This window comes from Anastrepha obliqua, chromosome 5, assembly GCF_027943255.1.
Source record: "Anastrepha obliqua isolate idAnaObli1 chromosome 5, idAnaObli1_1.0, whole genome shotgun sequence".
Taxonomy (NCBI): Eukaryota; Metazoa; Arthropoda; class Insecta; order Diptera; family Tephritidae; genus Anastrepha; species Anastrepha obliqua.
The window spans coordinates 119814842-119829759 of NC_072896.1; the positions used below are offsets into that span (position 1 = coordinate 119814842).

The 14918-nt window shown below is 35.3% G+C and overlaps 1 long non-coding RNA gene across 1 annotated transcript in view; it reads left to right on the forward strand.

Annotated features, from left to right (window-relative positions):
• The first annotated feature begins 393 nt into the window (after positions 1-393).
• The window catches only part of LOC129247981 (uncharacterized), a 125713-nt gene continuing 111188 nt past the window's right edge, over positions 394-14918 (forward strand). Inside the window, exons 1-2 of the long non-coding RNA XR_008582589.1 lie at positions 394-835; positions 2696-3214. This is a non-coding gene — a long non-coding RNA (uncharacterized LOC129247981). The remainder of the gene's footprint in view (positions 836-2695; positions 3215-14918) is intronic.

Consider the following 14918-nt stretch of genomic DNA (forward strand, 5'->3'; position numbering starts at 1 on the left):
TTAATAATATAATAAATTAATATTTTTGAGATCTAAGTTATTATGTTTAAAATTTCTTTAATTAAATTTCTAAGGTTAGAAAAAATGAACGCTGGACATTCCGCTAAATCTCGTGATTAGATAAGTTAAAGAAACAAACAACAATGTAATCATCAGTATTATTAGACGAATAGACAAAATTTATATTCTACTTCGTTTTCATATACAATTTTTTTATATTTTCTTTGAATTGCTGCCAATTGGCATTTTAGTTTTGGCACATACAACCCTGCGCTAACATGAAAAAGCAAACAAAACGGAGAATACGAAAACCGATCTTTGAAGTGGTTATCGGTTATCGACACAGGTTCGTTTCCAACAATTTCTCATCAGTCTCTTATTTTCCCTGTTTGAGTGTGCAACAAAATTTTAGAGTGAAAAGTTTACCGTCGAACGTAAAATTCAATCGATGTAGGCATACAAAAATTTAAACCACATTAACAGCTTACAGAAAAATTCTAATATAAAAATTCCAACAAAAAAGCGTAAATACGCAAAAATTGTTACCAAAAATTTATTGCAAACGTTCAGTGAACAAAATTCTTGAACGTGCCAACGTCTAATCGCCCATCACGTTACGAACAATCACGTACAGCACATTTTAATTGTATTAAAACAAACAAAAAAGTAAAGAAAATCGATTTTTCGTGTGAGATTAAATAAATTTGGGGCACCTAAATTTTCAGTACGGTTCAGTTCAGTTCATATTACATTGGCATTCATAAAGTGGGAGTGACGGAGCAGCACCGAACGCACGGAGCTACAACCAACCAGCAGTTGCCCATAGGGGAATAAAGTAAGCAGTGCCGTTATTAGTGCAATTCAACTGTTCACAAAAACAACAATTAATGAAGTGAATTGGATTAACCTCCAAAGGCGCAAGAGCATTTGCATTTTGTTTATTGTTGTTGTTGTCTGGCAGCTGCTACTTAAAAGCGCTGCATACTGCGGTGCAGTGGCATTGGAAATAAAAAAAAAATATTGCAGACTAACATACGAAATTGGTTATGCTGATGTTGTTTTTGCATTAAACGTCTGGTAATGGGCTTGAAGGTGGTGCAGTTGGAACAAATGATGTGCTCAGCTGATGGCGCGACACTGCAGCGCAAAACTGTGTTCGGCAAATAAGCGCTTTATGGCTGGCGGCGTATCAACAACTTTGTGTGATATGCCTATGAAATCATATTTGGATCGCAAAGTAGAAGTTGTGTGCCATAAGCGCCTTATAACAGTGTCAAGTAATGCCTTTAAAAATTAATAATTTAGTGCAAAATATAGCAGAATTAATTAAATCAGATCTACATTCCATCACACATTCATGAATGAAAGGACAAAGAAGTAGGTCTACATTCCATCACACATTCATGAATGAAAGGTGAAAGAAGTAGCGACATGCTAACCAAGTAAAGTGTCGTATAACTTCTAATACCTGCTGTAAGCAAGTAGCTACCACCAGTGGTCGCACCATTTTGTTGAGGCGAGTACTTTCCTTCTGTATACCTTCCGTACGTATCCATTTGAATGGTACTTATGGGGAATTATTATTTAACTGCAAGATTGCTAATGAAGAGAGGTCACGTGATAAGTGAAAGAGCGACCGCGGAAGTTTAAGTAGACAAATAAGTTTATGTGTATATGCGCAGGTATAGCGATTTATGAATTAAAAATATGCTCTTTGCAGATTTTACATTTGTAGCAGATAGAGTAGCTCAACTTTTTCGCGCATTGCAGGCAGGTGTGACCATTTTTAAATGTATGCGACAGTTATGCTTGGACTGCATACTACCTTTCCGTGTGACTTTATGATTACATAAAATCTGTACATGCCATTGAATTACTGGTAGTTTAATGCAAAAACATGACGTATGCATTTTCTAAACTGCCAAGGGCAACATACATTATTGACCTACATATGGAGTTGCTTTATGAATGAGATGAAGCAATATGGAAGTACCTATAGTCATGTGCCGCCTCTGAACAGCTGAGGATATGAGTTATGTGAATTTTAAGCATTTTTCGGGAATATACTAGGGATTTGGTTTCTATTTTTGGCATATACTAGATAAAGGGAAACAACTTAAAGTAGAGTTATTGAATAAATTATAAATATATAAATTACGCTCTCGCTGGATGAGTAAAATATATGTACTCCACGCAACTTCAACCTCACTGCACACTCTTTCCAAACACCTCCTGTTTAAGCACAATTTTCAAGCTACTAAATTCACTGGAGCGCAAATTCACTAAGATTGTTCTTAAAAAGTTCTTGCCGCTTCTGAAACTTTCTGCGATTGGAAGTATGTAAGTCGTTTAACACTACTCAGACAATTGCGAGAAGTGAACCCCTCCAATAAAAAACTTTGTAGACTTATGTGTAGACTTTAATAGAAGAAAAATCTAGCTTTTTCATTGTCCGTACTTCAATTCAGTAAAAAAACGAAAATTTTCTCCAACAATGATTCTAAATATGAAGAAGAAAATAAGCAGCCTACAGAATAAGATGAAACGGCACTAGAAATTAAGTGAACGTGACATATATAAAAACGTGATTTGCCACCTTCTTTCCGCCTTGCAAAGTAAAAAGAAACAGCGAATCACTGCGATGCAAAAACAACAACAGAAATTTCATATACCAACAATTTATTTTGTTTAAAAGGCAAGAGCAAAAGAATGCTGTGGTCATAACGGACTTCCCAACAAAATAAAAATCGAACAACAAATACGACAAAAACAAAAAATTATAAAAATAGAAATAAACAAAAATACAACGCAAACGTCGCGTGTGCTTAGTAGTACGGACGCGTGTAAAAATGAACGAAGCGTAAAAGTAAAAAATAAAAAGTATCTTCCAAGTCATATACAAAGATGATCTAAAAGCAGAAATTGTGTGTGTTAAAAGAAGCGTACGAAAATATATAAATAAATAAAATATAAATCAAACGCAGAAATTGCAAAACATACGACATAAGCTTGAGAAACTCGGCTAATTAGATACCTAGAAAAAAAATCTAAAGAGAAAAAAGAAATAAGAAAACGAATTGTATTAGGCATAAAAAGCAATCCGGTAGATTACAAATACAACGTGAAACAAATTATACACAAATACTGTGCTCAATAACGTAGCAACTAATAAAGCCCAGTTAGTAGAATCGATTATACACAAAAGTCTTCTAAGGTGAGTAAAAAAAAATCGAATAAGACAAAAACATCTTCATAAGGTCTCCTTTTACTAAATCAATTAACGAAGTTGTTTTAGTTGTTGTAGCAGCATGAACATTTCCCACGCATCTATGGGGAATGCTGCTGGAGTGACAATCATTGCCGGATATACTTAAATCCGTGTCGTTCCGGTAACGTAAAACCGAGTCGTGGCGACATTCATTAATAAAGTAAATCATTTCACTGTGTTTTAAAGTCTGTTGATATTCAAAAACAAATGAAAATTATTAATTCTTCCACTGTAAGCAGACATTAAATTAGAAATACCAATATTTAGCGATACAGTGAATTAAAACCTTCTTCGAAGTTAAACAAAATTTATCTTTTCTGCAATCTTCAAATGAAGCAGCCTGTGTGATTTGCATACGAAAAAGCACTCATGACACTAACCACCTCTTCTTATGCGACATTTAAATCAGACGTGCTTCCCTTGGATCCACCTTATCATAGGTTATCTCGGTAACAACTGAGAGGCTTAGCATTTTAGGTAGATTCACAACAATAACAATTAGCAATGGACAACATTCAGGTGAGAGACTGCATTCCTCAAGTTGGCAAGCTGGTACTCTGTGCTTACCGAGATAAAAATTTCGCATTTCCTCTTATGTAAGTATGTATGTACATGCAAAGGTAAAGCTAGAATACGATGAAGCAGAATGCTTATAAAAATAGCGTTACGTCACCGACACAACTCCACTTTCCATAAATCTACAAACGCATTGCAAATCTACTTGGGCAACTAACCCTGTCAAATATAGGCAGCTCATATTTCTTTTATCTTATCAACAGATTTGTTAGATTTAAGACCTTATTAAACCAGAAAACTACAGAAATTTAATTTATATTATATTAAGTGTCTAGCTTTCGTGTCAGCTTCATACCCCATAAATAAAGAAAAAGAACACACACACACAATACCTGCATTGTACGGCGTTAATTTTTTTGCACCAGTATTTTTATGTCGTTTTTTCCACCGACCGTTTAATTTGCTGCTTCGCTTTGCTATTTCACATTCGCTCGAAATTAGTTAGCCCAACAGCTTTGATAATCAACTGAAACTGTCACTCTTCAGCTTTCAAACACTTTCAATTCTCTGTAGAGTATAGTATTATATGTTCTCTGGTATTTTGTCCAAAAACTTACACACATATATACTCGTAAATGTATCGCAAAGTATTTGATTGCACTCATTGAGAGTTTTGGTTTATTTTGTTCGTTTGTTGGCTGATTGATTGCTTGGTTTGCTGCTGAGTGGCGAATTTCCAATATTTTGTAATTATTGCTTTTTCGTTTCTGTTCTAATCACTATTGTTTACTTCGTTCTGCTTTATTTGAGTAAACACTTGAGATTCGCGCTCTTCTATGTTCTGAAAGTAAAGGAAGCAAGTTGTTGGTGGCTAAGTGATATGCATTAATTAGTGTGTGCGGGCTAATAAGCAACAAAAAAATCTGTGTGGGAGCAAGCAAACCTTTTTTTGATTTGGGCGAATTTTGATGATTATTTGAAATAAGTAAAACGAAAAAGTAAAATAAAAAATACAATGACATAAAAAAAAATAAATTAAAACAAAAAATAGTAAAAGAAGTGGAAATAAATTTAAAAAATTCAGATGAAGTAAATTCAAATAAAAATTAAACGAAATGTTAAGCTTAATGAGGTAAAATACAAATAATAAAATTAATAAAGAAGGAAAAAATAAAAATAAAGTAAGAGAAATGGAAGTGGAAAAGCAATGAAAGGTAAAATATAGTACAATAAAATCGATTAGATCAAGTTGAAAATGAAGTTAAGCCAAATAAAATTGGGGAAAAATAGATGGAATAAAATATAGTATATAGAAAATAGAGATAATATAAAAATATAGAATGAAGATAGAAAAAAAATAAAATATAATAGCATATCATACATAAAATATAATAAATTTTATTTAAAAAATTAAAAAAAAGGATAAAATAACTGAGATGAAAAACGCAATTAAACAAAAAAAAAAAAATTGAAATAAAACTAGTTGATATAAAAAAATTAAGTGAAAAGTAGCATCAAATAAAATACAAAAGCAAAAAAAGACGCAATAAAGAAAAATACAATGCAATAAAATTAATTAAATTAAAAATATTCAAATCATGAATCGAAATGAAGAATAGCAAAAAAAACACAAATATATATATATATACTAGCAAACCCCGCCCGCTTCGCTGGGCACACTAAAATAGAATAGATATGGTTTAGAACAGAAAAGATATGGTTTTAATATTATTTATTTCTTTATTCTTTATTCAAGCGCTTTGGCATAAACAATATTTTTTGTTTTTCTATTTGTTTTTGAGTAAATATATAATATTGTTGGCTTCCCAACACGTGAACAGCCAACGTATAGTTGACCATGGGTGAATACTGGTTCTTCTAAATTCATCCCGCATATTTCTAAAGTTTGCCCTTGTGATTTATTGATAGTTATTGCAAATGCTAAACGAATGGGCAGTTGCAAACGCTTGAATTCAAATGGCAATTCAGGTGGAATCATTGAAATTCTCGGTATTAGAACGTCTTCATTCTTGAATTTGCCAAATAAAATAGTTGCTTCGATAACATTATTCATCAATCGTTTGACTACAAGTCTAGTTCCGTTACATAGCAGCTTTGTTCAAATTGATGTCTCTTGGTCGATTTGATTTGGACCGTGCCATTCGTTGCCGATTTGTTTCATTTTCTTCTTGACGCTCTTCTGATGTCGCGTTATTCCGAGCATTTCTCATGCGCCTGTTATTATTTGTCGAGCGACTAATATGAATACGCGATTGTCTTGGCATTTGTACTGTAATAAACATTATTGTAATTATGGTATTCTGAAATTTTGTGGATTATATTTTTTGTTTTTTTTATTTTTTTTTATCATTTGATTCACTCATGGTGCATCGTAGTTTATCGCATATGAACCGAAAAAATAAATCCACTAAATTTGATGAAAACTTACAGTAATTAATTCCAATTTACCACGTGAAAATTCCTAAATGTATAAGAAAAATATAAGCACGTGAGCGATTGTTAATTGAAAAAATAATAAATTTCTTTTTTCTTATTGACGATTGTTTCTTAGTTATTCATTTGCGTTGATTTGAAATTAAAAAAAAATCTTCTTTTTTCATGATCATCAAGTGCTAACAATGTGTGTAAGTTTGGTTTAATTCGGCGCAAAGACACGGCGAGTCCACGTTTTGGCATATATTTCGAGACCCTAGTCATCAATAGGTATGAAAATTACCCCGTATTAAAGCACTTATCGACAGCTTTCATTTGATGCCCATATTGTACATACACAACCAAAGGTTACCCGGGTCCACGTTTTGACCTATATCTCGAGACCCCAGTCACGGAGCGGCATGAAAAATACTCTGTACTAAAGCATTCACCAACAGCTTCAATTTGATATCCATATTGTACAAACACATTCTAGGCTCCACGTTTTGGTCTCTATCTCGAGACCCTAGTCACGGAGCGGCATGAAAAATACTCTGTACTAAAGCATTCACCAACAGCTTCAATTTGATATCCATATTGTACAAATACATTTTAGGGTCCACGTGTTGGTCTCTATCTCGAGACCCTAGTCACGGAGCGGCATGAAAAATACTCTGAACTAAAGCATTCACCAACAGCTTCCATCTGATATCCATATTGTACAAACACATTATAGGCTCCACGTTTTGGTCTCTATCTCGAGACCCTAGTCACGGAGCGGCATGAAAAATACTCTGAACTGAAGCATTCACTAACAGCTTCCATTTGTTATCCATATTGTACATACACATCCGAAGGTTACCTGGGTCCACGTTTTGACCTATATCTCGAGCCCTATCCACCAATAGGTATCCAAACTATACGTAAACCATCTTCAATACCTACTTAATAATGTGTGTAAGTTTGGTTTAATTCGGTGCAAAGACACGGCCGGTTAGCGAACACACACAAAAAGTTGACTTTATTTTATATATAAGATTAGGCCGGGTCGATTTGTGGGGAGGCAAAAAAATCGCCCATTGCTCTGTGAAAATCATCAATATTTGCAAAAAACTCAGACAACCAGTTTTCGCAAGCCTCTTTTGAGGCCAACTTGGTATCACCAAGGGCGTTTTGCATGGACCGGAAGAGATGATAGTCACTTGGTGTCAGGTCCGGACTATATGGTGGGTGTGATAGGACATCCCATCCGAGCTCCCATAGCTTCTGGCGGCTCATCAAAGATGTTTGAGGACGAGCGTTGTCCTGGTGGAACACAACACCATTCCTATTGACCTATTCTGGCCGCTTCTGGTCAATCCCCTGCTTCAAACGGTGAAGTTGCTCACAGTAGAGGACCGAATTAAGGGTCTGGCCATAGTTGAGCAGCTCATAGTGGATAATTCCCTTCCAATCCCACCAAACACACAGCAAAGCCTTCCTGGCGGTCAATCCGATGGTTTGGGCCGGCTCGCCGCTTCTCGACCACGATCTTTTTCGTTTGACGTTGTCGTACGTGATCCACTTTTCATCGTCAGTCACCATCCGCTTCAAAAATGGGTCAAGTTCGTTCCGTTTTAGTAGAGCATCGCAAGCGTTAATTCGGTCCAAGAGATTTTTTTGCGTCAACATGTGTGGAACCCAAACATCCAGCTTTTTTTGGAATCCAATTTTCTGCAAATGGTTCCAAACGGTTTTGTGGTCTACACCTATTTCCTGACTAATCGAGTGAATCAGTCTACGACGATTGGCCTACCAGTACGGGGTGCATCTTCGACATCTACTACACCAGAACGAAATCGATCGAACCAACGCTGTGCTGTGCGAATCGTTACAGTATCAGACTCATAAACTTCACAAATTTTTGCCGCCGCCTTCGTTGCGTTTTTACCTCTAAGGTAGTAAAAACGTAAAATATGATGAATTTCTTGCTTGGTGGACTCCATCTTTGACGCGCTATAACTTAAGATTGAAACGTACGATCACAACACCGTCAAAGAGACACTTGTAGTACAGATTGTCGTCTTCAAATCGCCGTTTAGTGTGACCCGATGCAATAAGTACAACGCAAGATATGTTTGAATGTCGCGCTCAATTGACAAAATACGACATTACTTTTTCCCCAACCCAATATAATATTATATATAAATCACAAAAAAATACCGGGTATAATTTAAATATAAATATAAAAAGTTATATAAAGAATTAGACAAAGTGAAAAGGCAGAAGCATTCTAAAAAAAAATATATTATAATAATAGTGTTATTCAGCCCCAACTCGTTATTGACGTAAGTAACTAACTAAGAAACTGAAATCTTGGTTTTTAGCGCCCATAAGCAAAAGAAAAGTCAAAGTATCAACCAGCTCGCCCCTAATGACCCTATTGTAAATATCGTAAAAAAAGTTGTTTAAAATTTAATGTAAATCAATAAAATGCGATTAAATATAATAGTTTTTTTTGTAAAAATATACTTGTATATGAAATTTTAGTCATATTTTTTTACTCTTAAATTGCTTGTTATTTAAATTTACTCACCCCGGAACATAGACCCAAATACTATCCCTCTGTATTTAAATAAGTTTATGATTCAGTTGCCACATTAATGAAGTCCCGGTGAAATCGAAGTAGTCCGTGAAATTTTTTTATTAATTTCAAGTGGCATTATCTGTTTTTATATAAATTCATAATTTTGGTACAATAATTTGCAAAAATGGGACGTGCTAAATACTGTTCGAAAGAAAATCGAGAACTCATTAAAAAGTTATTGGTAGAAGGCCAACCTTACAAGTTTATCGAGGATTTGCTCGAATGCCAAAAAATGGGCACCAAATCCCGCAACAAGAGGTCGAAAGGAAGCGCTTTCGCGGGCAGAGTTAAGGAAAGTTGTGGCTGTAGCTCGAGAGAAGCCTTTTTATACCTCAAAAAAAAAAAAAAAAATAAGGATGAGTTAAACCTTAATGTGAACTCGTCAACAATAAGAAAGAAGTTGATCGCTGCTAAACTTTTCGACAGAAGCCCAAGAAAGGTGCCTTTACTCCAAGCCCGCATGTGCAAGCCAGAATTAAATTTGCGAAGAGCACCTGCACTGGCCAGTCGAAAATCGGCGCAATATTTAATGGTCAGATGAAACAAAAATTGTTTTATTAGAACGCCGAGAGTATGTACGAAGGCCAGAAAGTGCTTCTTTTGATCGCAGCTATGTTTCTCGCACGATCAAACATGAAGGTGGCAAAATCAATGTGTGGGGTTGCCTCTCTTACTATGGCACCGGTCCGCTATATTGGATCAAAGAGAACATGGATGCCAAATAGTCCGTGAAAATAATGGAGTCGACTATGCTACCACACATAGAATAGAAGATGCCACTGAAATGGGTTTACCAATAAGACAATGACTCTGAGCATACCAGCAAGTTGGCAAAAAATTAGTTTATTTCAAATGGAGTTGAGATCATGGACTGGCCGGCTCAGTCAGTCCCCTGATCTTAACGCCGTTGAGAATCTCTGGGCAGAGGTCAAGGAAGCTGTAGGGAAAGAAAATCCCTCAAATACGAAGCAGTTGTAGAGTGTTGTGAAGAAAGCCATTGTGCCATTCTATGCCAAGGAAATGCGCAGCTGTATTAACCAACAATGGCCATTCGACAAAGTATTAAAAATTTAGGCCATTAATTGTAACATTGTAATGAATTAATTTTCTATAGTTGTACATACTAAATACTGCTATTAATTATCACGGCCGAAACTTTTAATTTCACACATTTCTATTAATTTAAAGAAAACATCACTTTTTTTAACAAACTTAATCAGCTGGAATATGGACAAATTAAACAAAATAAAGAATAAAATTTAAATGATCTGCACTCCAGTTTACTATTTCGAACACAGTTGTATATGTACATATATTACATACCTCACAGAAATAAGTATATGTGCAAAGTTTTTTTATACCGATATCTTTGCTGATAGTAACGGTACATTTTTGTTTGGTATGCCAAAGTCTGCATTTGCAGTCCAACTTAACTATTCGGTTGCAAAATTCTTCTTTAGTCATTATGCTTAGTACCGTTATTACAAATTTGTGTTGCGAGATTTGGTTTTCATATGAAATAAGTATATCTGCAATCAGAGATCAGTATTCATTTAGCAAGCACTGAAACCAAGTTATCAAAAAATTTTGTATTATTTGCATTGGTATCATATGGAAAAATGTAAGTAAAATAGATTAGGTACTTCTTTTGAACAAAGAATACTGGGTTGCCCATATTCGATGGACCCGACGGATTTCGATGACTCTTTGGGCCCATTCCAATCGACGAGGCTTGTCCGCAGGCAACAATCTTTGCGTCAATTGAATCTTATACGGGAATAAATGCAAATCAATGCGGATAATTCGTTGTAAAGTGGTCCGAGCAATGCCCAACTGCTGAGAACGGCGATTTTGGGATGTTCTTGGCGACGTCTCAACACTGGCCCGTACAAGAGCAATATTCTCATCCGATCGCCTTGGTCGGTTTTGATTTGGCCTCTTTGGATTAGAAAGAGAATCAGCAGTCGAAAATGGTGTTCTTAGAAAGCGCACTTTTCACATTATTTAATTTTTGATACGCACGTTGAGTTTTCACAATTGACTTATTTTGTTGAATGTAAATTTCAACAATTTAGGAGTGCTCGCGTGGCGTGTACTGTTCCATGGTAAAAATCTGCTTGGACTGACGCTTCCATCGCGGTATGTCATTAAGCGATATGTCGTCTCTGTCAAAAGATACAGGGTTGCCAGATGGGTCCGTCGAATATGGGCAACCCTGTAATTGAATTATTGATGGGTTAATCTGTAGAATGCCACGTGGAAGACATTTATCCGTTGAAGAGCGTGGTCTGATTAAAGGGCTGAGCGAAAATGGCAAAAGTATTTATGAAATTGCTGCTACAGTAAATCGGCATAGGAATACCATCACCATCGCCGCCGTAGCCGAATGGGTTGGTGCGTGATTACCATTCGGAATTCACAGAGAGGTCGTTGGTTCGAATCTCGGTGAAAGCAAAATTAATAAAAACATTTTTCTAATAGCGGTCGCCCCTCGGCAGGCAACGGCAAACCTCCGAGTGTATTTCTGCCATGAAAAAGCTCCTCATAAAAATATCTGCCGTTCGGAGTCGGCTTGAAACTGTAGGCCCCTCCATTTGTGGAACAACATCAAGACGCACACCACAAATAGGAGGAGGAGCTCGGCCAAACACCTAACAGAAGTGTACGCGCCAATTATTTATTTATTTTTTTAATACCATCACCAACTTTCTTAAAAATCCAGAAACATATGGTCAACTCAACCGAAGCGGCAGATCAACTAACATCGACAGCACATGCAAACGAGAAATTTGTCGTCTGGCTGCTCAAAAAAAAATGTCTTGCAAGAAAATCAAACACCATTTAAGTCTTAAGGTCACCGATAGATGAATACATCAAATTTTGGTTGAGGACGGAACACTTAAATATTTTTGCGGGAGCCGGTACCAAAACTATTGGCACGCCACATTAAGGCTCGTTTAGCAATTGCCGAAAAATATAAATTTTGTAGTAACGAATTCCGAAACATTGTATTTTCGGACGAAAAAAAGTTCAACTTAGATGGTCCAGATGGTTGCCAGAAATATTGGCGAGACCTTAGGCAAACAACGGCAAACGCGCCATAAGCGGAACTACGATGGCTAGTCTTTGATGATTTGCGCCGCTTTCGGACATGGTGAAAAGTCTTCAATTTGTTGTATTCCGACAAGAACCAACGCAGAATGCTATGTTGAAATATAAGAGGATGTTCTCATTGAGTTTGCGGGAAACATATACGGAGACGACTGGGCTTTCCAGCAAGACAACGCCCCAATCCATACGCCTCGTTTAAATAAAGCCTTCCTATCGTCAAGAAAAATTTCAGTTCAAGATTGGCCAACACTAAGTTCCGATTTTAAACCAATTGAGAACCTCTGGGGAATATTGCCGGCCCGTATTTGTAAAAATGGGGGGTAGTTTGAGACAATCAAAGACCTGAAAGGTGCTTTAGTAGAAGAGTGGCATAAGATAGGTGATTCCACTCTTCAAAACTTGGCAGACTCTAAGCCTAAGCGTATAAATGATATTCTTTCTCAAATTGAAAAACATATTAATTAATAGAAAATCGAAAGTTTTAGAAACATTGAAAAAAGGTGTAAAGAAAGCTAATGCACATATACTTTTTTTCATATGAAGTTATTTTAATTTCTTTTTTAATTTAATAAGTTTAGTCAAGTTGAATTTTTTTTGTAGAATTATTTTTGTTCCTATTTTTCCTAAATAAATATATAAAAATCATTGGTTGAACATTTCTCCTGCTTCTTTATAGTTTTTCATTTGAATATACTTATTTCTGTGAGGTATATACGAAACTCTTTACATATGCAAATCGTATATGCAAAACCTACCAAGTAATTCTATCAATTCCCAATTTCTACTTCAAGTAGTCGACGTTCACAAGAAAGTGCAAAACAATTTTAGCATATTTCAAGTCTTCTTAGAAAGTGTAAATATTTATGTTATCGCTTAGCACTAATAATAATGCTGACATGACTGCCGAGGTAGTTATCGCCGAGCTTCTCAGTCTTGCTTTGTTTTGCTCCGAATGAAGCTCTGAAATAGTTTTATGCCGCCCCCCCTATGGTATTTGTGCTTGCCAGTAACCACGTAATATGGTGTTTGTTTTTGTTTTTTCATACCCGAGAAGTTGTGATCCAATCTACATATATCCTTCATATAAGCACTCGATAAGCCACACACAATCATACTAGGCTTCGGTGGCTGCTTTAGTAACATAAAAGCTTTTGTTATTTACGCGTTAGCTTATGAAATTTCACAACCGAATGTCTTTTTGGAATGTAAAAGAAAAAAATTATGCATTTACAATATATGCTTTTGTACCTTGAAACTTGTGATCCAGCCATTATATATACAATTTTTTTAGCACTTCGGCTTTATTAAAAAATTAATGTTAAAATTAAAAGTTCACAGAAGTCCCTGTTTATTTCTTTAATACGGAATACTTAATTGCTAGTCAATTAACTGTAGGGTATTTTTCGCAGCGGTATTTGCATCGTTTATCTGTAGTTTAAATATCAAGCCGCAAATGTGGGAATTTTCATAGAATAAATTTATTTGATGGTGTGTAATTAGTGGCACCGAGCAAAATAAGAAAAATAACGAAAGTCATGAAGATTCTATATTTCTAATATAACAGCAACAACAACTTATCGGAGGCAATCGCTGACGTGCTTATTCTCTCTGGGAATTTTCAAGGGTCCTGGTAATATACCTATATATTTTGAGTTCTTTTACATTCTGCGATCTTAGGATATACAGTCAACGCCAAAAGAAAGTGCACACCCAATATTGATAAGTTTTGAATATTTTTTATTTATTTTGTAATTTCAATTAATATTTTTTTTTATAAAAATATAGTTCATACCGCAACAAAAAACGCATAAAGCAAAGTTTCGAACTTTGTATAAAATTTGTAAAAATTCGGCTAATTTTCATCAAAATTTCAAACTTTTTGCTCAGAATTTTTGGAAAAGTTTCCGATGTGCAGTTTTATAGATCATTGAACTCTGGAATAATAAAGTGGGGGTTTCAAGTCGTTAAAAAATCGCGTTGATTTTTAACAATTTTTTTGCTGACGGTGTTGGATATTTTCTTCCATTTAAAAATACTACTACTCCACGCGTTAAATGAAGAAAAAAAATTCTCAAAAATCTTTGTGATTTTTGATCTACTAAATATTTACCTTTAGCCTGTCTAATGACTGATTAGACGTGCTTCACGACGATTTACTATCGCTTAAGAGCTCGAAATATTTCCGTCTTTCTCTAACCAGTATTGAGGCTGGATATTCACTCAGCATCGAGCATTTCATCCAACGCGTGCATGTGCGAATCCAGTCGATTGTATTCGGTTAGGTAAGCAGTGAGCTTAAATTGAACCCCACCCAACGACTTCATGTTCTTCGTTTCCACGCCACACACTGGGGATTTTGCGGAAAAAAGTCAAATTTCCAACATACCACCTACGCAATGTTTAATGGTATTTCTAAATTCCAGAATAGAACCAACAATAAAATCAAAAAGAATTACTAAATTCCGACTTATAGTTTTTTTTTTATAGATATGTGAAAAGTATAATTGTTTTATAGTATTGAACTGACTAAGAAAAAACTTCAAAGCCCAAGGTGGTTTTTTTTCCTTTTGCTTGAGCCGACTTCGAATTTTTTATTTTTCATTTAGGGTACGACATTTTTATATATTTTAGCCGGAAGAACAAAGGCTGTGAAGCATTTGATTATCTATTTATAATTAATTTTACAAAAACAAAAAAAAAAAATCATATTCCTTCATATTCTTGGATCTGCAAGTTGAGCTACATTTACCTACGGTCAGAAACTAGTATCAACGTGTTCCTCAATAGCGTCTCTTTCAGTTTTAATCAATTGCAGGTGCCACCAGGCGCCACTGCCTTTTTTTGGCAGTGATAACACAGGGCAACAAAAAAAAAAAAAAATCTGCGGCAATAATTTTTTTTTCAGAGAAACCGAAGTCACAGTAAATAATCGTGAATTTAAAGTAAAACATCAATTATATTTTT